A 22,586-nucleotide genomic window follows, 5' to 3' on the forward strand; every position below is an offset into this window, starting at 1 on the left:
GAACTTGCCCAAACCATCACACAGGAATCAATGACAATGCTTCAGTTGTGTCTGGCCCCAGTACAACTGCCGAGCACTGTAGACTTATAGTTTGAATAATGCTCTAACTTGGGGACATAGCCCAGACTTCCACATTTCTCTATAGGTTAAAATATTTTCTGTGCGACCATTTGTGACAAAAATCCTAGTTACTGTAGTATATGTATACGTATAAACATGCTGCTGCTCTCCCACCTTGGAAGGAAGAAGTATTTTCTACTTTTTCCCCGTGGTGAGGAAGTGTTTGTGCTAAGCCATTCACACTCTCCTTGTCCCTCTTGTGGCCAATAAGCTACACTGATAAACAGTCTGTGAAAGCAAAGAAATCCGCAGCTAAGGCGACAGAACAAACGTTAACTAGGCCACACTGACAGGAGTCTAGGAGTTCAAAAGCTTTGCTGGCATGGGTGTTGCCTGGCAGAAACATTTGCTTAAGTCCAGCAATTTCAGCAGGTAAAACACTACAGCGAGCCATGAAACAACATACCTCAAAACAAAACAGCCATAAAAAAAGCCAGAAATAGGACTGTTGAAGGTTTTCATGTAAATTAGAGCCATGAGAACATACTAACTTATTAAACTGAAATATATATATATATATATATATATATATTTACTTTTATTTGCATTTATTTTATGCAGAATTTATCCTCAGGCCATAAGTTTTTGTTTTTTCAGTTTCTTCTGGGATATCTTTTTCTTCTATGCAACCTCCTCTTTTGGTTTAGGGATAGATAATCTGCTCTTTCCAGTAAGTATCATCTCGATGTGGCAGGGAGAGCTCATGTGCCATGGGCTCTGTAAGTTCTGTGCTGCATCCTGGGAGCTTTGTTCACCCGGACATACTCCATGACCAGAGAAGTGACATCTAAACCCTTCAGTTCAGCATTACTCTCTGCATTTTTAAGCATGTGTAGTAAAAAATCAGCATTCTTTCTGGGCCACTGACCCTGTGTCCAGCCCCACTGTCTGGCCAGGGCACACCTACCAATTCTACCAGTGTAGTGACAGAACACACATTGCTTCTACAAAGTGACATCTTTCAGATATTTGGTGGCTTTTCGGTATGCATATCCTCGATGGCAGTTTCACATGTGTTCTTAAAGTGAACACGAACATTTGAACCTCTTGATTTGCATGATTTTGCAGGGTTTCCTGGGTTGAGTGAATAGCGATCAATTTTCTGAGATCACCTCAGGCTCCTTAGGGGAAGAGCTATACTTAACATACATTTGCTTTTTAATCTGCTTTCTCTTAGACAAGATCCATTGTAGATCTATGGTTCTCAACCCTGGCTGTACATTAGAAACTTTTAGAAATCTATAGATGCCCAGGCCCCATCCTCAGAATTTGTTTTAATTGGTCAGGGGCAGAGCCCAAGCCATGATAGTGTTGATGTTCCCCAGGTAAGTCCGGTGGTTAACGTTCCTCCGGTGAGCCAGGGTTGAGGGATAGAGTCATAGATAATTAATTGAAGATAGGCACAGATGGAATAAGCAGAGTTTATGAGAGGAAAACCTAAAGTTAAGGACAACCATCCATTAGTTTTTCTTTTTCTATGAATGGAGAAACAAAGTATACTATTCAATCTAAGCAGAAGACATCTTGGTTTAGCTCTAGGATTGACATATTCCTAGCTGAACCCCAGTGACTTACATTCCTAGCTGAACCCCAGTGACTTTCATTGGAAAGAGACCCTCAGAAACTAGAAGGCAGGTACAGACATATTTAGAAGAAGTACTGCCTCATGAGAGATTCAAAACACTGCAAAAATGTAGATGAGAAAAGTAAGGACATCAGGAAAGGCATCCTCGAAGAGGTAACTCTTGAAATGGGCCTGGAGTGGAAAGATCCCTAGGAAGCAACTGTGGGTGGGGGAAAGGGAGCTGGTAAAGTACAAGCAGGGAATCCCTTTTCCAAAGCTCAGGGCTCTTTTCATGAAAAGGAGAAAGTATTTCATCTTTTTTTTTTTTTCTTTTTATTATTCTTCTCTGCTTCTAGACTAGGAAAAGTAATAAAAGCTAACAGCTAACATTTACTATTTATTGTGTGCCAGACATTATTCTAAGAGCTTTTCACTTAAATTCTTTGCACTTAATTGTCAGAATATCTGTGTGAAGTAGATACTGCAATCACCCCCATTTTACAGACAGGTGAAATAATGCACTCAAGATCACACAGCAACTGAATGGTCATTGTCTTAATCTCTCTGCTCTTCTGCCTCTTTCAGATCTTGTCATTGACTGAAGCCCCCTCTTCCACCAGCAGCTCAGAGCTCACTGGTGATAGATGCTGTTGTCTGGGAGCTGGCCTACCTACCTTCTAAAATCGGCAATGCTCTGGAGTTGGAAAAAGATTGTAGACCCACCCAACTACAGTTCAGATGACATGCTGGGAGGCCCATGCTTCATCAGAACTCCACTGAGCACAGAAGTAGTTAAGTCCACAGCCTCTGCCCCTAGAGCTGTAGCCAGAGCAAGAGAAGCCTGACCTGTCATTTTCTCTGACCACCCCATCTCACCTTGCACAAGATCATATAGATGCTCCTTTTGCCTCTTTTTTTAATTATAGAGATATAGATGATGCCACTTTCCTTCTCTTTTGAAACTCTCTCTCAAGCAGCAAGTTGTTATAAAGGTTTGAATACTGAGTAGTTTTGCCTAAGAAATCCAGACAAAGAGCATTTAGCAAATGTTTTAAGAATGGCCCAGAAAATGGGAATGCAATAAGCCAGTGAAATCAACTTTTTCCTCTTTTCACTAAAACCAGTTAATTGAATAGATACTTATTGAACAACAACCATACACAGGGTTTCTAAGTAAGAAGAAAACGCAACTACAAAAGCTACCAAAACAAAAGGCAAAGTGAGAAGTATCACAGGGAAAGTCCCAAAATGCTGTGGCCATTTGGAAGAAGATGAGAGGGAAGCAGGGATCCTATATGGCTTCCTGGAGGAGGTGGTACCTATTATAGGCCCTGAATCTGAAGGATGTCAATAAAAGCTGTGGGAGGAGTGAAGGGTAGTGAATTCTGCTGAGAGGAGAGATCTGAAATTGCTCCTGGTTGCAAGTCTTAAAGTACAGGGCCCTCAGGCGGCATGTGAAGCCCAAGAAGAACAAAGAAAATGTTTGCTGCCAACTTCCAAACTTGCACAGGCAGCAGAGTCGGGGGCAGGGAAGCTCTAAGGTCGTTCATACAAAGTAGCCAATTTACAGTTATGGTTACACTGGAGTCAATTAAAGTGTTTTATTAGCAGGAATTTGAATCTTTTACCTTCATTAACATTTAACAGTAAATGGGAGAAAAAAGGTAAATAAAATATTATCTGGCTTTTTAAAGGTCATTTCAGATTGAGCATTATAGAGTGTGAGCTGGGGAAGGGTGGGGACGGCCCTTTGTGTGGATTTAGTACATGGGGCCCGCTATACCTATAGATCTCTGGAGAGATCTCATAGCACCAGCAGCAGGAGAACATCTCTTGGCATGTGAGGTGCTCAAAGGTGCATTCATTAGAGGCAGCACATTTGGGGCAGGAGGAGGGACGAGGGAGACCTGACATGTGAGAATGAATATTTTGCTTCAGATCTCAGATTGTAAATGATTTGGGGCATGCAGCTCTTAATAATTACTCCCATGATCAACATCTGCTTTTTAACAACCCTAGGCTATCAACCCAAATTGATTAAATGACATACCTAATCATTCCCCCAAAGGAAAGAAGCACAAAGCAAGCCCTGTACCCAGGTCTCAAAGAGTCCCCAAGAGGGCCTTGGGGAAGCCCCCGTCATAGGAGGCAGGCTATGTTCATGCCCCAGGCCTGCTGTTATTGGAAACCAGAAGCAGAAATATACTTTGGCAAGAATATAAATGTTCAACCTGAAAAGAAACTCCTTTTATTTTTTAAATTTTCAAAATGTAGAACCATGAGAAATTAGAAAGCCATCCAAAAGCTGTCCAGTTAATATTTCAACCCAACTTGTCATCCTTGGAGATGATAAGACCTAATGTGTCTTATCATCAAGCATCATCTGACCCTGGGAAGGACTCAGGAAGCGAAAATGTTCCCACTGCTGGAGAAAGAACTTTCTTGAAATTCTTTATCAGAATGGGTAGACTAGAAGGAGAAGACCCACTCCTTCCATGATAGGGTTTCTAAAGGTTTTAGTGACGGCTGTCCTCCTCAACCTAGGTGAAGGAATGGGTGGAGAGAGATACAAAACCCTCGCCGATGAGAAGTTTCCCTTTCGAGGCAGTAATAGAAACACAGTCTTACTCAAGTGAGTGAGCTACTGGGTTAAATCTCCTTTCACTGCCTTCATCATTAGGGCATTTGACTTTACTGCATCTGAAAATAGGGGAGAAATGAAATCACAGCAAAATAAATATTTCTTAATTTTAAATAAATATTGCTAATCATAGTGATTGTGTTCAGAGCACAATGCAAATATATAAATACAAAGCCTAAAATTGGAAGGAAAAAAGGTTATTTATATACATAAATACAAATCAAAAATCCGATTTTAATGTGCTAAAAGCATCTGGTCTAGTTCTCTAAATGTCAAAGGCTACTGCTCGCTGTCCCTCCAGCACTACCCCAATTAACAGCTGAGGAGACGGCCTTTCATTTCTCCAAATCTGAAGGTAAATATCAAGGACTTCAGTGCAAAAAATGATGAGGACCTTTTCCTGTTCCATTTAACAACTTTATTTTGCATCTGATCTAGCAAAGCAATATAAAATGGCTTCTGGAAGGAAGTGGCAAACCAGAGCTCTAAAAAGCCTTCCCCATAAGCTCTTCCACTTCATTCCATTTCCTTTTCTGATTGTACAAGATACATAAGCGACTTCTCACCCACCAAAGAAGTCTGGGGATATCATTGAGCCTGAAAGATCTTCAGCACCAAGGTGTACAAGGTCACAGTAAGAGGCGGGGGGAGACTGGGACCATTTTCTATGTCATGAAGAGAAGCCAACATTCTCTATGATGCATGTAGATATAGGTGCTATTATCCAAAAAAGTTGTCATATTGGGCTCCTGATAACCACTGAAATAATCTCCTTTTTAAAAATTATATTGAACACATAGAAATCAAGCACTGTGTTTTTGCCTTAGTGAATGTCATCCCATTTCAGTTCTACAAGAATGGTGTGCAGTGGGTGGTTTTATCTCAAATGCAGAGGATGAAGCTGGGCTCAGAGACAGAATGCAGTCTGCTCTGGTCCCTGTTGTTATACCAGCCTATATCTTCTTCCAATCAATCTGTTCTCTCATGAAGGTAATCTGGAACTAAATAAATGAAATGACCATTTATTCCTACCAACACAACAATGCTTTCTACCCACTCTGGGTGAGTAACACGGACTCACTGAGAGCCAGCTCCAGAAGGGACCCTGGAGATCTGGGAGCTTCCCTCAAGGAACATGCTGAATGGGGAGAGAGGCCGGTGGCCTAACAATGACTGGGAGTTCTGTCGCATGCAATGAAGAATTGCACTGCCCCACTGAGAAATGCCCACCCCTCTATTTTCTGACTGGTGAAGAAACTAAAGCTCATAACTGAATCTTAGGAGTCAAGCTCTCAACTCCCAGTTCAGAGACAGCCACTGTGTTTTCAGTTGAGAAATAGAGAAGCAAAAAAAAGAGAGAGAGAAATAGAGAAGCAATATATTAGAAATATATAGATATCTTATGTTGTTTCTGCTTTCCTGCACAACCCACCTCTGTCTACTAGCTCTGCAAAGGCCGATGGCTGTTCCCTGCACCTCTGCCTTCTTCTTTAGGCAAATATAATGAGCCCCTTGCAGCAATTCACACATTTCTTTTCCTGTCCCCTCAGGTAAAGGGTTCTTCCCTACTACCTGAATTCAGCAGGAAACTTCAAATTATTCAAGAAAGATGTTCTGATTCAACCAACACCTACTGGATGCTTCGCATATGCCAGGCATTGAGTTTGGTGCTTGTCAATATATTATTTCATTTAAGTGTAACTCAACACTATAACATGGGTACTAAGTCCATTTTACAGATTAAAAAACTGAGGTTTTGTTGGTTTATGTAAATTTCTCAAGGGCTCATGCCTAGTGGCTGACCTAATGTCAGACCTAGGTGTCTCATCTACCGTCACTCAGTTCCCTCTACCTTTCAGTTCCATCACATCTTTGCATCAATCACCTCCTCCTCTAAAAAAGAGATAATCACAGGAAGTACCTTTCAAAGGTTAAGATTCTATCAGGTAGGTGAGTTCTCAAGAGATGTGAGTAAAAGAAAGACTCATTGAGACAGAATTTCTAAGAACTCTGGCCACATTTCTAGGTGAAAATGGCAGCTTATGTGTATACATATGTTATTCATTTGCCAAAGAAAAGAAACACATCCATGGTGAACTGAAACCTCCTGAGATAGTTGGGCACAGAGGAAAAAAAAAAATCAATGATGAAAGCTCATGGCCATTTACAAAAACATAATCTCATATACACATGCAAACACACACATGGTATAAACACACTGAAATGGTTACCTGTGAAAGCATGCTAGGGAATCAGAATAGGAAATAAAAGAATAAATAATATAATAGAACTATGATTAACACAATGATCTACTCCTGAGATTAACATTTTTTAAAGTTTATGGCAATTTAAAAATAAAGTTTATGAAAAAGATTGCCAATAAACATGATAAAATTCCCAAACCCAATGAGATGTGACTGTAGGTATGAAATTAGCAAGAAGAGGGAGAGAAGATGAACTTGCTAAAAGGGGTATCTTCTTTAGGAATTTCATAATTATGGGCTCTTGCTGTTCAGTAATTGCAAGAAAACCAGCCTGGCTCCAGCCCCCTTGCCTGCTGGGAGGGCAAGACAGAATTATGGACTCACATGAAGGATGGACACTGGTGGATAGCACCCATCAGAGTGCATAACAGGTCTGAGGATCCAGGTCAGAGATGGCCACCCCAGTTTAGGCTGCATGTAATTAAAAGGTGTGCATGGAGTAAAAACTGACCCTCACCACCTTGGGCATGTCAGAGGCTGCTTATTTGAGGCAAAATTCTTTATTGTTTTTCCTTTGTTCTTTTGGTTTTAAAATAATATACAGAAATCATGTAACTTGACCAAATAAAAAATAAATATCATAACATCTGGCCAGTGTTTAAAGCGCAAAGGCTTTTAGCGACTGTGTAGTGAGAGTACATACACATACACACAGAGGCAGAACAAATACTCTGATGAATAAAAATATGAATTTGAGGGCAAATGAGGCATGAAACATATTGGCCAATAAACAACACAGAAGAAGGTCATATTAAATTTTTTTTTAATCTAACCAGACTGGGAAGCATTTGAGCCAGAATACCCACCAAGACAAGACTTTCAAGGAAGTTACATTTTCTAACAAGTACAGAGGACTGGTGTTTTTTTATTTGTTGTAACTCAGACATAAAGAAGCCTAGGATCTTACTGGACTGTGATTTTGAAGGTGAGACTGTGAAGGTTTAACATATCTAAAAACACATCAGTGACCTATCATGAAAAAATAAAATATGCCTAAAATATTTCTGTACTCACAGCTCTTTTTTTGAAAAGTGCTTCGTCCGGGAGGCCCTTATGTTCATGAAGTCCTTTTTAGTCCACAAAGCTCCTTCAAAACCATTTTGCAAAGTGGAAAGTACAGGTATTATTTGCTGGGTGAGGAAATCAGAACAGAAAGTTCAGGTGATTTTCTCGAGCTCTTATGGTCAGAGATAGGATAGTCCAACTAGGATCTGACATGTCAGACTCCTAATGTGGTACAGCCCTGCCAATCTGCCAGTCCTGTGAAATGTGCACTGTTTGGCCCCTGCTGCTCTTTTATGCAAAGCTGATTTCAGGAGGCCGCTTTGTACCAACACATCCCATATCAACCATCCCTTTCTCAAGGGAGGCAGGATGGTGTGGCGGCTGAGAGCTAGACAGGCCTGGGTGCAAATCCTAACTCTATGAGATACCTGCTATGGGGCTTTGGAATGTTGCTGGCCTCTGTAAAACTGAGCTTTCTCTTCAGTAGTGATGATAATTACTGTCTTCCAAAGCCCTAAGCATAAAAAAGGCCTTGGCCCACAGTAAGCATTATTACAATTTCTCCTCCACAGTATGCAAAGATAAAGAAGGAGAAGCATAAACTTTCAGGGCATAATCAGAAGAGGTCGTGCACAGGGCAGCCTGGGGCTTCCTAGTCAAGTCTCAAATAGAACCTCAAACAGAAGGACCCAGGAATGCAGACTTTTCCGTGCACGGAATTTATCACAACCAAAAGAACAATGAGAATAAATGTCTTAGAGAATCTTTCACCCCACCCCCAACCCACCACATGCACACCCAGAAGCACTGTGGGTCGAAAGAAAACGGATTCTTTCAAGATTCCCAGACCAGTCTGTGCAAAGTGAAAAGGTTTCCAGCCCCTGTCGGTTCTGAGAAATACCTGAGCCTTGCAAGGCTGAGGTCACCTGAAGCTCCTCGGGGGGCTCTCCGTCTGCACTAATTAGAGAAAGCAATATTGTTTGAAAGCATTCCCTTCATCTGTCTTCCAACCTCTCTTTGCTCCAGGATTTGGGTGTTCGCAGGCCCAGGCCACACAGCCTGCCAGCCCTTCAAAGGCGGGAATAAACACAAGCTCACCAAACAGGTGGTGATGAGAGACGTGCCCAGACTGCCTTGGCCGTTCCGCTCTGCACCTTCACTTTCATTATCTTCATCATTTGTCAAGCAGAGGCAGGCTGGTGAGCCAGGGCCTCCAAACCTTCAAAAGGAAATACTGACTAAACGACCATGCTGCTGCTTCGATGACCTCCTCTTTACCTGCTAGATACCCACAGGGACTCACATTCTCAAAAGACGAGTCATCGTTAGACTTTGCTCACTGACATCCAGAGGCCCAAGGGAGAGCAAGAGAAATGAAGGGCCAGTCTTAGGAGGAGTTATGAACAGCACCAAGAAACTGGAAAATGCAAAATTAACTTTCAAGGGTCAGAACATACAGACAGGACCAATTCACTCAGAACCTGAGAGAAACATAGTCTTTATGATGATGAAGGAGTCCAAAATTCCCCAAGAATTTGGCTCCTAACCTCACTTCTTTGGAGAGCTCAGGTTTTCCCTATATACCCACAAAACTCCTCTTGGAATTTTAGGAAAAGAGTCCCTAAATTGAAAGAGGGACAAAATGAAGTTTTTACAGTGTTGGCTCAGCTAATAGGCTTGTTGAAGTAGAAAAGAGTTTTTGCGTGGAACGAGGAAGAGGAAAGAAGGAAGTAAAGAGGTTGGGGTGGGGAGGGAAGGCGGTGTTTTGTTTTTCTCCTTCCATAGTGGGAGAGGGCTGACCAGAAGTTGGAAGGTACATTGTTGTGGTGCCACAAATTTTGCAGCCCTGGGTATTCCCCAAAAGTGCCCATAAACCTGAGCTCACATCTCGAGGTGGATCACAAGCCAGAAGGCTAAGACCTGAGCAGAGTTTAGGCCTCTTATCCCCATTCACTCTTCTTCCTGGTCTTCTCCAACTCTCTTCCAGAAGTTTCCTGGAGAAGCTCTCCCAGCCACTCTCTTAACTACACTACTCCCATCCCCAAGTCACATCAACATATGCCCCTCTTTGAGGAACAGAACTATAACTGGTTCCAAAACTATTTCTATTCCCAGATAAGATACGACTGAAGGCAGAATATGAGCTTCCTACATGTGTGGATATTCCAGCACAGTGATTATATTTAAGGTTTTTTCCCTAACAGTAAAAGTTTCATTTATCTTTAAAGGTAACCTTGACAGGTCTACTCAAATAAATGAGTATTTCCCTCTTGACAAATGCATCTGCATGACCATGTCATCTAAAAAATACAGAGGCTAACATGATTTTGACGCTAACCATCACTGAGAAACTCTCAGGGCTTTTTTTTTTTTTTTGAGGGGTGTGAATAGGCATCTTCTTGTTCCTCACAAATTGGTCTCTAGCCTGAATGAGAAATGCAGGAAAGCACAGAGGTGTAAAGGCATGGCATGCGGAGGAAAACTGGGCTGTTTCTATTCAACTGGAGCTCAGAGAAGGGCCACGGGGATCAGCACAAGATGAGGTAAGGAAGGTAAGCAGAGTTCATATTGGGAGGGTCTCCACACATTTTCTTTCCTACAATGGGAAGCCATCTAAGATATTTAAGTAGGTAATCCATGGGATTTGTATTTCAGTTCTGTGATAGTTTGTGGAGATCCTAGAAAAAGGAGAACCTAAAGATAGAAGGAGCCAATTCTTCATTCATGAAGCAGACACTGAGTGCCTGCAATATGCCAGGCACTGTGCCAGGCACTGTGAGTCCAGTAACGAATAAAGTCAACACCATTACTATCCTGGAGCTTGCAGTCCACCAGCATGTGGCGATGGCACTGGACAGCACTGAAGGACCCAGATGCATTTATGATGTGCATGGGGAATGTTCTCAACACAGCGAATTTGAGATGTTTGTGAAATAGCCACATGGGTAGGTACAAGGAGGCCTAGAGTCGGATATGCATTCCTACAAATTTAAACAGGAATAGAATTTCTAAAAGTCATTTCATCTGAAGAAAGTCTGCTTTCCTAATCATCATCTGTGGGTTTCTACTCAGAAGAGAACATTTCCCTTGAAGTTTTCCTTGTCAAACTGAGAGGTGAGTAACTTGCCCAAGTAATAGTGCAATTAAGTGGCAAAGTCCCAGGGTTAAACCCAGGCCTGTGGGGCCAGGGTCTGCCCTCAAAGAGCTGGGTACAGAATAAAAGGTCTGGAGCACAAGCCCCAGGCCTGAATTCCAATTGTGGGACTCAGGCACCACTCCCCTTTTCTACATAGAAGTTGATTATTGCTGCCCAACGTTGTACAAAAGTCAAGGGAGAGCAGACATAAAACAGACCCGAAACGAACTCTCAGTGGGTCTTCCTCTTCTATAAAAGCAACCCTGACCATCAAACCACTAGCCATCTTTCCTACATCCCTTCTAGAGGCCCAAAACCCCTTACCTACAGAAACCAGCTCTGCTTCATTAACATTTCTTTCAGTGTCATTTACATATTTTATTCCACCCTCTCTAATTCAGCAGATCCTTCCTCTCACCCCATTCTGTTCTCAGAGTTTGCTAGTTCTTAGCAAAAATAACAGATTTACTGCTTCAGTTCCCACAATGCACACGTATTTATTAGGTCCTGCCTTAAAGCAAATTCAAACATCTTCTATGATCATTTTTTCCAAGTGTCAGAGATCTGGCAATCCAACTTTGGGATGACTCTTAACATATAGTCTACCATCTGGAGCTGGCTACACGTAAGTTGTAATATTTCAGTGCCTTCCAGGTACTCTATATGACCTGCTAATTATCTGTCAAAATGTAGGCATCAGACACAAATCAAATAGGTGAAAAGAACTTGATCTAATCTCTGTTTTTTCCAGTTTCTGAGTCTCTGAATACCACATACATCAAGCCTATGTCTTGCTCTGGGACAGCACATACTTTAATGCATTCCCCAAAGCCCACAATTCTACGCAAAGAACTGTTTCCTTTGCTGCTGAGATTAATAAGCTGATTCTCTTTCCTTGCCTGAAAATGTCTGAACAATGTACGGCTCACCCAGCCCCCTCCTTTCCAGAGGCCATGTTGCAATGCCATGATATGAAGGTCTCTAGAACTTGAGTATAGCACTCTGCCCATGAGGAGAAAACTCGGGCTTAGAGGCAACTCTTGACAAGGCTATCAGATTTAATTTGTCCTCTCCTTTGTGGACAAATGTCCAAGGAGACAAGAGCCACCATAGCATTTAGCTTTTATTTCCCTTCCTGAATTCCAGGAAGAAGTCCTAAACTTTTGATAAGCAAACCAACTTCAATTATGTGGGAGATACGTACTCATAAATTCATTCAACCAGTATTTATTGAGCACTTACTATGTACCAGGTTCTGTGCTAAAATAGAGTGTAAACAAAAAACATGCTATTCTATGGTGACTAACATTAATTCCTGAAGATTTTATATACTATCAGTGGCCTTTGTTTGATGGGTGTTTGGTGTAATCAACCCAAATCATCAATATTAAAAGGAATTCAGCAATTTTTAAAAAAGTGTACTCTTACATTCCCATGGTGCTTTAGGACACGGATTTTTGTCTGTACTATTCAGGTGGTATCCCTAGCATCTTGAACAGTGTCTGAAACATAGTAAGTACTCAATAAATACTGAACAAATGAATAATGCTCTTGACCCACAGAGAAGAAGGCAATTATCTTCCATATCCCTTAACCAAATAAGTACTTGGGGAATACTAGCACCATCTTCTAACCAACAAACTTAGGAGTAGGTCTACTTTGTAGTCATTGGAAAAGATGTTGTACATAAATCATCAATGACATTGACTATGATAGCTAGTTGTGTGGAAAAGCAGGTTACAAAGCAATACATTCAGTGTAAGCCCATTTTTAAGCCAAAATGTAAATTATGGCTCTTCTGGGTGATGGGCTTTGGGGTAGTTCTTATTTTTCTTCTGTGTATTTTCAGTATTATCTAAATTCCCTGCAATGCACATTTAAAAATATTACTCTAAAAGAAAGTTCATAATCCAAATTTTGATCTGATTTTATCTTCAGTTTGCATTTAGAATCTACTCAAGGTCTTCCATCTAGCTAGAAATTGCAAAAACTCTATTGTAGGAGGTAAGACAGAATGATGAAGTTCCTAACAGAGGCTGATATTTCATACCAGGCCTGGAGAGAAGAGAAGTGGCCCTAAGAATCATCAGATAATGACCAATCAGTGACCTGTGTCAAAGAGCTAATTATGCCAGTTATAACTCTGGGAAGGTCACCTACAGAGATAGGAAAGGTATGAGCACAGAAAAGACAATGCTCCAAACATGAAAAGGGATCTTCTTGAAATCCAGGAGAATAATGCCACCAAAATCCTTTTAACAGTAATCAGCTATATTTCATTGGTTTCCCAAAACAGACTTTTCCTTTTTTTTTTTTTTTAATTTTATTTCTTTATTTGAGAGAGAGAGAGAGAGAGAGTGAGCACAAGTGGGCAGAGGGTCAGAGGAAGAGGGAGAAACAGACTCACTGCTGAGCAGGGAGCCCGATGCGGGACTTGATCCCAGGACCCTGGGATCATGACCTGAGCCAAAGGCAGTTGCTTAAACACTGAGCCACCCAGGTGTCCCAAAACAGACTTTTCCTAAACACGATCAGGAATGTAAAGCCAATTTTTTTTTAAATTGCTATTCTTTCTCTTTTTTCTCCACTTTCTCACCTAGGAAAAAGGTTAACTAAGATTTCAAAGCTTAGTCTAGCTGCAGCTTCTCTGGAGTTTGGCAGCTGTTGGGTTTTGGTGTGTGAGTGCCAGTTATTTGCTCTGCCAGCAATGTGTTAGGATAATCACCCACTGAAGGATTTCAACACATTATATTTCCCCAGAAGCCTTTGTCTAACAAGGTAATTTATGACCTGTTCAGGAATCTGGTCTTTACAAAACAATAAATTCACACTTGCGCTGGACTTCAAAGCTGCTATTATGAGCCTCGGTAGCAGAAGGCATCCTGTAGCTCAGAGCCAGATCAACAGATAAGTGAGTCTGTAATGCTCTCTTTCAGGCAGGCTGCAAAGGGGACAAGGCTGACAGCCACTGCAGCAGCATTTGGCTATTCTTGCAAAATCTGACCCTAAAACTGGGTCCTCTTGACAATGTTAAAATCATTTCACCCACTCTACAGAATGTAAAATCTATAGGATTTAGGAGGTTGACAAGGAACCAGGTGTTCCCTATGGGACAGGCAGCTACTCCTGCCCTTGGTAAAATCTCACTGGAATGTTAACAGAAGCCCAGTCGTCCAACCCTGTAGCCAACCTAAGCCCAAAAAGCCACTTTCTGGAAAGGGGGGCATAAGCTTCTCATTGTCTCCAACTGTTTCAACAGGTTCTTGAAGCCAAGGGCATTTTTTCTTTTTTTGAAGTATAGTTAACATACAATGTTATATTAGTTTCAGGTATATAATATAGTGATTCAACAATTCTGTCTATTACTCATTGCTCATCGAGATGAGTGTACTCTTAATCCCCATTACCTATTTCACCCGTCCCTCCACCCACCCCCCTCTGGTAACCACCAGTTTGTTCTCTGCTTTTAAGAGTCTGGTTTGTTTTTTGTTTCTTTCTCTCTCTCTTTCTCTTTTTGTTTTTTTTTTTTTTTTGGTCTTTTTCTTGGTTCGTTTATTTTGTTTCTTAAATTCCACATTAGTGAAATCGGATGGTATTTGTCTTTCTCTGACAGACTTATTTCACTTAGCATTATACCCTCTAGGTCCACCCATGTTTCATTCTTTTTATGGCTGAGTAATATTCCATTGTGTATACATATACACCACATCTTCTTTATCCATTCATCTATACATGGACACTTGGGTTGCTTCTATATCTTGGCTATTGTAAATAATGCTTCAATAAAAATAGGGGTAAAGCCAAGGACATCTTGCCCATGCACAAATCCTGCATAAATCCTATGCCAGGTTTTTCAGAGCGTGGTCTGTATCCTGCTTACACAAGAATCACCTCAGATGCTGGTTTAAAAAACACAAGTGCCTGGACCCCACTTTGGACCTTTTGTATCAACTCTCAGCTGCTGGGCCTCAGAACTGGCATCTTTAACAGTCCACGTGATTCTTACACACACTAAAATTTAAGAAACGCTGGGGAGGATGTAGTAGATCAAACTAGGAGTTTAAGCCTGGGGGCCTTGGGATGAGCAAGATCCAGATTCAAATCTACAAGCCACAATTTATTAGCTGTGTGACCTTGGACAAGTGTCTGAATCTTTCTGAACTTTGGTTTACTGATATGTGAAAAGGAAGAAATGTCTCCTAGTTTTGTAGTACGGAGTAGCTTCTGGCCTTGAAGATATGCCCTGCCTTCCCCTTGAGACTTCTTATGGCTTTTTTTTTGGTGTCTGGCCTCTGCCTACAGCTTCCCTGTTGCAGTTTGCCCGGACATAGTAAGCTATCGGGTTTACCATTCCAAGCAGCTCCCCATATTACAGTTCCCATGAAAATACAGGTCTTCTGTTTAAGACACAGGACGCATAATGCAGCTATACTATTGTCATTTCTTTTTCCATTTTTTAAGCAGAACCCATTTTTCCCAATGCTATCTTTCATAGAACTTTAATTCATTAATCAGATATTTTTTTAAAAGCAGTAGCTCTAAAGGACAGTGGGAAAGGTTTCAATTTGGAGTCCACTTGTCCCCTCCACCCCACCTCAAAGCCCCCTCAAGTCCTCAGCTGGGAGAAGTACATCTGGAGGTGAGGCAGAGAGGCGGGAAGAAGAGAGTGAGGACTCACATGGTGCCAAGATGATATAGAAGCTGGTGGCATCAGTACCCACACTGGGTGCACAGAACAAGGAACAAGTTTGCAGAGAGAACAGAATGAGCTCTGTTCCTGATATATTTAGTTTGAGGTAACGTGGCAACCAGATGAGGACACTTAGCAAGGCACTTGGAAATTCACACCTAGAATTGCAGGAAGAGATCCAAGCAGAGATATAGAGATGCTTCTTACTTCTCTCTAAATCAGTGGTTCCCAAACATGCTATACCTTGGAATCACCTGGGAGCTTTAAAAAGAATTTATGCCTGGGTCCCACCTCCAGAGATTCTGATGTAATTGGTCTGTTGTGGCTGGATATTCAGGAATTTTAATCTCCCCAGGGGATTCCAGTGTTCAGCTAAGTTTGGTAACCACTGCTCTCGGTGGAAAAGAAAAGATTTGGTCCTCATTTAAGCATAACTGTGCAGATGTAGGAAATGTTTATTCAATATTCAACATCCACACCCTTGGAATTATATGTAAAAAGGCAGAAATCCAAATGTTAATTATAATTTGTACAGGTGACCCTTGAACAACGGGGAGGTTGGGGGCCGTCAACACTCCCTTTCCCCCGTGCAGTAAAAAATCCAAGTATAACTTTTGACGCCCCAAAACTTTACTAATAGCCTACTGTTGACTGGAAGCCTTACCAATAACATAAACAGTCAATTAACATATATTTTGTATGTCATATGTATCGTATACTGTATTCTTACAATAAAGTAAGCTAGGGAAAAAAAGAACAGAGAAAATACATTTGCAGTATTATACGTGTATTTATTGAAAAAAAAATCTCCATATAAGTGGATCTGTGGGGTTCAAAGCCCTGTTGTTCGAGGGTCAGCTGTATTAGTTTCCTGAGGCTGCTGCAACAAATTATCACAAATCTGGTGTCTCAAAACAACAGAAATTTATTCTCACACTTCGAAAGTCTGAAATCAGTATCACTGGGTGGAAATCAAGGTGACACAAAGACCACACTCTCTCAAGAGGCTCAGGAGGAGAATCTGTTCCTTGCCCCTCCAACTTCTGGTGGCTGCCAATATTTTTGGCTTCCTTGTGATCACATCCTTTCAATCTCTACCTCTGTAATCACACTGCCTTCTCTTTTTCTGTGTGCAAATCTCCCTCTGCCTCTTATAAGGAAATAATAGGATTGCATTTAGAACCCACCTGGAAAATTCGGGGTAATCTCCTGATCTCAAGATCCTTGATTTAATCACACCTGCAATGTCCTTTTTACCATATTCGGTAATGTTCACAGGTTCCAGGGATTAGGACCTAGTATCATTGAGGGACTATTTAATCTACCAAGGTCAGCCCTCAAGGATTCACATTCCTCCCACCTGCAAAATAAATTCACCCCCATCTTACTAGCCTCTAAAGTCTCAAGCCACTAATGGTACTAGCTCATATCCAAAATCACATCTGGGTGTGAGTCCCAGCTGTCATTTACTACCTGGTGAACTTGGCATCATATTTAGCTTGCCTGAGCCTCAGTTTCTTCCCAGGTAGAATGAAGATAATGACAGCACCAATTTCAATGAGGTTTATATAGTTTATATGAGATAATATCTGTAAAATATTTATTTAGAACTGGGCTCATTGTTAGTAGATCAAAAATATTGGCAACTGTCTTAGTTTGTTCAGGCTACCACAACAAAGTACCAAAGACTCAGTGGCTTATCAATGACAGAATTTATCACTCACAGTTCTGGAGGCTGGAAGAGCAAGATCAGGGTGCCAACATGGTTAGGTTGTGGTGGAAGCCCTCTTCCAGGCTGCAGATGGCTCACTGTGTCCTAACATGGCAGAAGGAGAGCTCTCTCAGTTCCTTTTATAAAGGCGCTATTCCCATTGAAGAGGGCTCTACCCTCAAGACCTAATCACCTCCCAAAACCCCACCTCCTAAAATCATCACTATGGGGGTTAGTATTTCAACATATCCATTTTGAGGGGCCATAAACATTGAGTCCATTACAGTAATGATGATTAGTAATGGCAAACCTTATGAATGTTATCCCAAGAACTGAGGCCCACAACAGGTTCTTCGATGAGCTGGTGGGTTTGTAACTAATAATACTAATAGCAGCTAAAGATTATGTAGCTCTTTCTGTCAGGCACTATTCTATGTGTTTTACAGATATTGACTCATTTGGCTTTCGGAAATAACCCTCTGAGGTAGATACTATTATTATTCCTATGTTACAGATGGACAGTGAGAGAGAAGTTAATCCCAGGTCACACAGCTAATAAGTGGGGGAGCCAGGAATTAAACCCAGGCAGACTAGCTCCACTGTCCTTGCTTACAGTCACTAAATCATCTCAGTTTTCACTATAAAAGGGGTAAGTTGTGACACAGCAACCCGTCCAGTCTTAAAGGTAACTTCTGTGAGTTCTGGCTAGTGGATTTCTAAAGCCCATCCCAGCTTTAGCATCTTAAGCACAGCCAAGGAGAAATTTCTGACTTCCTAATTTGTCCCTGGATAGGAGAAATTCAGACTTCAGTGGTTCCAGCTGTCAACCTCCTGCAGCCTTTGGGCAAAGGAACACCCTGACAAGTCCACGCGGTTAACATTGGCACTAACCACCTGGTTGCCAGATTAGTGAGAGCTCGTGAACAGAAATCAGGAGAGTCTGGGATTCCCACCCAAAGCCAGGCTGCAGCTGCCTCTAAGGTTGTTCTTTGGCCAGGACATGGTTGCAAAGTTCACACTTAAAAGTCCATTTAAGAGGATTTAAAAGAAACAACAACAGAAGCAGGTGGAGTAGAAGTGACCTGGTCACCTTTTGCCCTTAGTGCTGCATCAACAGCTGGGAAGAACAGGGCAAGCCAGCAATACTGGATCATAAAGCTCTGTAACTCCCAGCCGGCGGTGGCTTTGAACAGAGTGCCTACCAGGGATTCTGCTCTGTAGCAAAGTGATCCACAATGAGGGAGAGAACTGCAGCTGGGACTCAGAGCAGACATGGATGGGAGCAGTTAATGTCAGTAGTTGAAAATCACCGGCAAAGGTGATTTGACCACTTCACTGCCAAACTGAAGAGGTCTCTTCAGAGCCCAGTTTAAGCACGTTGCTTTTAGGGGTCTCAGGTTTGATGAGGGGCAGCAAGCTTCGCAGAGAATTAAAGATTAGCTGCCTGCAACATTGGTTTTCTTTAAGCAGTTCAACTGCCCATCTTAGTTGCTTTATTAAGTTTATATCCTGAGCTATCCTTCATGGGAAAGTGAGATCATAAGAACAAATAGAAGTGGCAAGGGAAGGAGACTTATAGGAACAGATAATTCCTGATTCAAAACCAGGAATATGTAGGGATGCCTGGGTGGCTCAGTTGGTTAAGCATCCGCCTTCTGCTCAGACCATGATTCCGGGGTCCTGGGATCAAGCCTCTCAACGAGCCCCACATCGGGCTCCCTTCGGGGAGTCTGCTTCTTCCTCTCCCTCGGCCCCTCCCCCTGCTTATGTTCTCTCTCTCACTCACTCACTCTCTCTCTCAAATACATAAAAATCTTTTTAAAAAATCAGGAATATTTAGATTTGAAAAGAAAATATGATGTCATCTATTTTGATATAAAGTGCCAAATTCAAATGAATTATTATTTTTTAGTAACCCTGCCCCTCCCCTCACACCAAAGGAAAAAATATTGCATGTTATCCTATCTTTTTCCAAAAAGAGATTTTGGATAATATTCTAAATGCTTTTTAAAAGCCACTGGCAGGCGTCTGGGTGGCTCAGTTGGTTAAGCATCTGCCTTCGGCTTGGGTCATGATCCTGAGGTCCTGAGCTCGAGGCCTGCAAGCCCCACATCGGGCTCCCTGCTCAGCGGGGAGTCTGCTTCTCCCTCTCCCTCTGTTCCTCCCCCCTGCTCATGCTCGCTCTCTCTCTCTCAAATAAATAAATAAAATCTCTAAAAAAAATTAAAAGCCACTGGCTACTTTATATCTAGGATTATAATTAGGGTGACTAGTCATTGCTATTTGCCTGGGACTGAGGTAAACTTTCAGTGCTAAAACCAGGAAAGTCCCAAGCCAACCAGGGCAGTAGGCCACCTTAATTATAGAGGAAGTAAAAGATAGTAATATGTAAGGAGTGAGATCACACACTGGTGTCATATTGCATATTGACTTTTCTGTTTACTACTCAAGTTACTCAACTACTTAATATCACAAATAAAGTCAAATTTTATGGGCCATTTCTGATACCTCTTCCAAAATTGCCAACCTTTGTTGTAGAGAATCCTTCACCCATCCCCATCTACTCTCCTGTATCAGGGTCATGTCAGTTCACAAAATGGCGACCACAGTATTATGTTACTAATAAGAGTAAGAAAATTAGGCCATTTATTCCATTTCAAACCAAGAATGTCTTTTCACAGAAATCACAGTCTTAGATTTACTTTTACAACTTAGTCTTTTGAAAAACACTATCCATTTTCCTCAAATTTACTCAACTGAATCTATTCATAAAAAGGACTATTTTGATACGTTGGCCTGCCACACCATTGCTCACACTCATGTACACACACACACGCAGACATCTGAAACCTGTTTTGAAGAGAACATGTTTAAACAGATTTAACCTGTGATATATTAGAAAGAACACAAGCTCAGGAATCAGACTAATCTGACAGAGGGAATGCCTAATGCTTCCTGAAATTCCTCCTCTAAAAATAGACTTGTAATTCTCACAACATAAAATATTGGTTAAATAAGGTTGCTTGTTTATATAAGAGTCCAGTGAAAATGCTAGAGTTCTAACTATCAAATAAATATTCTTTGTTTGTTTTAAAAAATATAATGGCATCATTTTGCAGCATCTATTGTTCAATTTGACTCTTACCCTAGGAATTTAAGTTTGTAAAAACTTCACATACAAACTGCCGACTTCTTTGTCACTATGGATTCAAACAGGAGTTGGCAACTGAAGAGTAATAATTGATAACTGTTCATAACTTTATAAATGAAAAGATCTGAAGCTTAAAAAAGACATTTATTCTTCTCTTCCTGCTGGGAACATGTATCTTCTGCAAAATTAGGTACCCTTGTGATAAGAATGACGTTAGAAATGATGTCCCCGAATAAAACTAGCAGCAAAGTAAATTTGTCCTCTAATTTCAACCATGCAAAATGCTCAGGAGTCCTGAGGCACTGTGACAAATTATTTTTCTGGGTAATCGAGAGATAACTTCCTACTGAAATTTCTAACATTCATTTTTATTTTAGTATTCTAATTTGCCCCAAATGTTAGTGATTTGGCCTTTGATTCCATCAATACCTTGTCTTTGGTCAACACATTATTATAAATAATCTTTGTTTTGTAGTTGCAGGAAATGGAATTTTGGCTGAAAGAGTATATACTGACTGCAGATCAGCCTGCAGGAAGTTTAAGTGGTTCTTAAAACATATTAAGTATTTGTGTTGTGATTTAAAATTATGAAGGAAAGAAATCAACATTTATTGAGTAACTGTGCAGACTGTATACTGTAGGTGTCCTACTGCAAGGGATTTCATCCTTGCACATCCCGAGGGATAACAACCATCCGTTTCACTCTTGAGGAATCTGAGTCGGAATTAGACATTTCCCCTCTTTCAGGTCTTACCCTGAAGTCTACGCTCTTTTAATATTCTACAGGGCAAACCTGTTTCAACTTGTTCTATTCAAAACACGTTGCAAAAGTCTGTAAAGAGGGAAAAAATTCATGACTTCTCTAAGAAAAATCTCTTAAGCTGTAGAATCTTAAAATGTTGTAGGACATGTTGTAGGACCTAGTTTCAGTTTTAAGACCTTTTATTGTGTATTCAAAATGTAACTAAGATGTCTAAAACTTAAAGTGTGCAAAACCAAATTCCCTGTCTTCCCTCATTAAATCTACTTTTACTCTTTTAGCCAGAGCCTGATTATGGCAGGGGGTGGGTGGTGGTGGTGAAGGGGAGGGACAAACATACTAACTTAAGTGTTGTCTCTGCTCAGTGCCAGCCATTTCATATCATACCCACCCCAAAACGTAGATATTAAAATTTTTACTTTACAGATGGGAATAGTAAGGCTAACGTCTTGTGATGTTACATCCTAGCTGTCTGATGTCAAAGCTTATCTTTTGTTTACAATGAAATTTTCGCCTACCATCCACTATAAAACCTAGAAACTTAGAAGTCAACATAAACTTTTTCTTCTTCCTTCTCACATCTACTTGTTCACTTAATCCCATTAATTCTACCTCTCAAACAAATTGCTTTGTCCCCACTGCTATTACCTTGGTTTGGGTCTTACCTAAATTCCTTACCTGGTCTCTAGCAAAATTTTCCTAACTCAACTCTTGGATGCCTGTTTTTCCCCACACCCACATACATATATACCCAATACACTAAATTGTACCTTGATGAACTTTTGTAAACTCCAAATTGGTCATATCCCTTGCTCAAAATCTTTCAACGGTTCACCATTCTTTGCTATATAAGGTCCAAACTCCCTACAGCAGAAAAGGCTCTTCATTATCTTGTCTCTACAATCTTTTCACTTATCTCCAATCCTTCCCTCATACAACCCCACCAAATCCCTTATAGATCCCAATTCAACTACAAGTTTCTTGAGCTCCTGCTATGTGCCAGGCACTATATTAGCCATGGGGACATAGCAATGAATAAGACAGAGATAGTCCTTGGCCTCGTAGAGCTAAGAGTCTGAAACAGACATTAAACAAGTAGCAGGTAGCACGATGAATACTATAAAACAGTAAGTACAGAGCACATGGCAACAAATCACATGAAGGAAAGTGTGATGTTTCACCTGAGATACAGAGAATGGCATAAGTTAGTCCAGCAAAGATGAGAGGGGAAAACCCATTGAGATAAGCAGTATTTTTGTGCACAAACAATGCCTTTGACATATTTCCATGCAAGTTGCTACATTGTGTTGGACTGGGCATCTCTGCCATCTGCACTACACTGAAGACTTCTAGAGCACAGGGCCAGGGCGCTAGTCACAGTTTATAACCTAGTCAGCTACTATGCCTGGCAGGCCTGAATGGTCAAATGTTTGTTGGTAAGAAGGGTGATGACATCAGGCACCTTGTACGTGATACTACTGTGACATGTTGGTAAATTACAGATAAACTGTATATCACTGCTCCAAAACAGGTAATATCCTTAT

General features: G+C 41.1%; 1 pseudogene; it reads right to left on the minus strand.

Annotated features, from left to right (window-relative positions):
* Nucleotides 1–690: 690 nt before the first annotated feature.
* LOC116640535 lies at nt 691–8,917 on the minus strand (annotated as a pseudogene).
* Nucleotides 8,918–22,586: the final 13,669 nt, after the last annotated feature.

Source organism: Phoca vitulina, unplaced genomic scaffold (genome assembly GCF_004348235.1).
Source record: "Phoca vitulina isolate PV1807 unplaced genomic scaffold, GSC_HSeal_1.0 scaffold20, whole genome shotgun sequence".
Classification (NCBI taxonomy): domain Eukaryota; kingdom Metazoa; phylum Chordata; class Mammalia; order Carnivora; family Phocidae; genus Phoca; species Phoca vitulina.